This window comes from Babylonia areolata, chromosome 9, assembly GCF_041734735.1.
Source record: "Babylonia areolata isolate BAREFJ2019XMU chromosome 9, ASM4173473v1, whole genome shotgun sequence".
In the NCBI taxonomy this organism is placed as follows: Eukaryota; Metazoa; Mollusca; class Gastropoda; order Neogastropoda; family Buccinidae; genus Babylonia; species Babylonia areolata.
The window spans coordinates 43,990,137-43,993,681 of NC_134884.1; the positions used below are offsets into that span (position 1 = coordinate 43,990,137).

The 3,545-nt window shown below is 45.1% G+C and overlaps 1 protein-coding gene across 1 annotated transcript in view; it reads right to left on the reverse strand.

Moving 5' to 3' along the window:
• The window catches only part of LOC143285650 (putative G-protein coupled receptor B0563.6), a 29,788-nt gene extending 28,869 nt beyond the window's left edge, over positions 1 to 919 (reverse strand). Inside the window, exon 1 of the mRNA XM_076593046.1 lies at positions 1 to 919. This exon is cut by the window's left edge and continues 238 nt beyond it. The gene's annotated coding sequence lies outside the window, so the exon portion shown is untranslated.
• Between the last annotated feature and the right edge of the window lie 2,626 nt (positions 920 to 3,545).

Consider the following 3,545-nt stretch of genomic DNA (forward strand, 5'->3'; position numbering starts at 1 on the left):
TGTGACTGACTTTCTGGTCTACAGAAGTTTTCCTGGAAATTTCTCTGCCAAATTTCGCTTTATTGTCTTGTGCTGTTGTTGTTGTCGTCGTCGTCGTTGTTGTTGTTGTCGTCGTCGTACTAATTGTTGTTGTTATATCCTCACAAAGTTTCTCTTCCTAATCTTCTTGGGGGTATCGTTGGTGTTGCGATAATGATGGAGATGATCAATATGATCATTACTGTCACTCGTCGAAATGTCGTTGTTGTTGTCGTCGTTGCTATGGCTGTTATTATTAAAACGATGGCGATGACGAATATTTCTTGTCACTTAACTTTTGATTAATACATATGTGGCCTCAAGTAAAACACAACTATTTTAAGAACATGGCTGATGTCAATTCTTAAGAGTAAGTCTTCAGCTGGAATGAAAAAGGAGTATTGTGTGATGGCACACATGGCAAAACAGTTAACAAGTGTTAGTCATTGTCCACCAAGAACAAGCACGTGGCACATAAGCTCTTCGTCTTTCAGCAAAATGCACGTAAAACCGAGTTTACGATGACACAGTCACGAAATACCCGTGGTACAGTAACAGAACACCATAGGACCTGGCGCTGTTTTGGGTGTATATGTGTACGACACGATACTTGTCATAAGTCCGGTCCTATGATCAGTACACACTTTGTCACAGCTGATTACTTTCCTTTACAGAACGTGTTGACTCACGTTGGAGGTCAATGTCTTACTGTTTGGCAAAGGCGGCGGTTTTTCTAACGATGTTTTCTGCTCTCTCTGTACTTCTCGCTTCACGCAATACTTGTTTGAGCCATTCGTTAGATGTTCCCCTGAATTATACACATAAGAAAACACGAAAAGCGGTTTGCTAAAATGTCTGTCAGGAAAGCAATTCCTCCTCCGTCTTTTGATGATGGCTGCAGTTTTGTGTTAGTAGACAGGGAAAAGTTTTCACGCTGCAGTCTGCCTGCTGTTCAAAGCACGGGGCTGCAGTTTGTGTTAGTAGACAGGGAAAAGTCTTCACACAGCAGTCTGCCTGCTGTTCAAAGCACGGGGCTGCAGTTTTGTGTTAGTAGACAGGGGAAAGTCTTCACGCTGCAGTCTGCCTGCTGTTCAAAGCACGGGGCTGCAGTTTTGTGTTAGTAGACAGGGGAAAGTCTTCACACAGCAGTCTGCCTGCTGTTCAAAGCACGGGGCTGCAGTTTTGTGTTAGTAGACAGGGAAAAGTCTTCACACAGCAGTCTGCCTGCCGTTCAAAGCACGGGGCTGCAGTGTCCCTGTTCTTTCCAGTGGCTGCACGTCCTCCTTTTCAAACCGCGTTCAGCATGACATCTTCGAGGAGGCAGTGACTGGTCAGTCATGGTCAGCCTGTGGCTGTGCTGCGGTGGAGATTTCGGACAATGGCTGGCCACTGGTGATTCCACAGCAGGCGAGGACGGCCAGCCTGCGGGAAGAGTAGAAGTTGGTGGGAATCAAAGATCCTGTAATTCATGTCAGCGTTCCGTGGGTCATAGAACAAGAACATACCCAGCATGCACACACCCCCGAAAACGGAGTGTGGCTGCCTACATGACGGGGTAAATAATCAAAACGGTCATACACGTAAAATGTTAAATGTTACATGTTTTGTCTGAGTGTGTAGGTGCGCGTGCCTGAAATCTAATTGAATGACACAGGAAACGAATGACAAGCGTCCAATGGCAGCCGTCAGTCGGCTCTTCCCAGGTAGGCAGCCTGTTGTTGCAAATGACCCCGTGTTTGTAAAGCGCTTATAGAGCTTGGTCTCCGACAGAGGATAGGCGCTATATAAGTATCCATGTCAATCAATCAAAAAAACAAAAAAAACAAAAGAAAGAAAAACGAAACAAGATTTAAACTGGCATCCAAATGGAATCACATGATGGGCGTGATAACTGAGCTCTCTCCACAGTGGTACCGTCATCGGCCGGGGATCTCTCACCTGTGACAACCCCCACGTTCATTATTTCATTTATTTACTTATTCATTTCATTGTGTATAATTAGTTCGTTTGTTTATTTATCTATTCACTTTTCCGTGTATCCGTTTATTTACTTATAAAAAGAAATCTAATACTTATTTTTACATACTTATTCAAAACTCCGTTCTTTTTTTCTTTCATTTCTCTGTCTGTCTGTCTGTCTGTCTATCTGTCTGTCTGTGTCTGCCTGTGTCTGCCTGTGTCTGTCTGTCTACCTATCTGTCTGTTTGTCTACCTGTCTATCTCTCTGTGTCTGTTTGTCTGTCTGTGTCTATCTGTTTGTCTATCTGACTGTCTCTGTGTCTATCTGTCTGTATGTCTGTCTGTGTGTCTATCTGTCTGTCTGTCTACCTATATGCTGGGAACCTGCAGTCAGTAGAAAGTGTGGATTTCAACCTGCACCTCTCTCTCTCTCTGTCTCTCTCTCTCTCATCCCCCCTCTCTCTCTGTCTCTCTCTCTTATCCCCTCTCATCTCTCTTCCTCCCCTCTCTCTCTCTCTCTCTCTCTCTCTCTCTGCCTAATGTCAGCAGATTTAAGCAGAAAACTGCAATCAATCTCGAGCCTCCTTCGGTAAAAACGCTATCCCACCCCCATCCTCCCTCTATCTCTCCCCTCTCTCGCCTTTCTCATTCTTTCTCCTCAAGGTCAATGGCTGTTCATGGAGTGATGTGCTGTTCATATAACCATTCATTTTGCTGGTGTTGTATGTGATCTCCATCTTGCCTTGAAGGTTTGCTTTGCAAACATATATATATATATATATGTGTGTGTGTGTGTGTGTGTGTGTGTGTGTGTGTGTGTGCCTCCCTTCTCTCTCCCTCTCTCTCTTTCTCTCCCTCCCTCCCTCTCTCTCTGTCTCTCCGTCTTTGTCTCCCTTCTCTCTCTCTCTCTCTCTCTCTCTCTCTCTCTCTCTCTCTCTCTCCTTTCTTTCTTCCTTTCTTCCTCTCTGTCTACTGCAAATATCTCCCCTCCTTCTCTCTTTCCATTTAATCTTTAAATCGTTCAGAAAGTTTGAAAATTATTCCCGAATCAATATTCTGGTATTTTGACTTTAAAAAATCCTAGATTCTCTCTCTCCGTCTGCAGTCATCCCGAATTTACATTAATCTTTCTGTATATGTGAGGTACTCTGTGTCTATCAAATGTGGTCCGTCTTTCGAATTTCGCTGCCCTGAAATATTATTCTGTTCCGTGTGAACATGGATGTGAGCAGTTTGGCACATCGCGGGGTTTACATTGGCTCCCGTCCACATGGTGCCCTAAGGAGGACCAGCAACTGTTCGGTTTGGCTTTATGTGTGGTGCGCACACACACACACACACACACACACACACACACACACACACACACACACACACACACACACACACACACTCACACACACACTCACACACACACACACTCACACACACACACACACACACACACACACGCACCACGCATGCACACACACACACACACACACAACACACGGACACGCGCGCGCGCGCATACACACACCACACTCATACACAGCACACGCGCGCATACACAACACAACACACACACA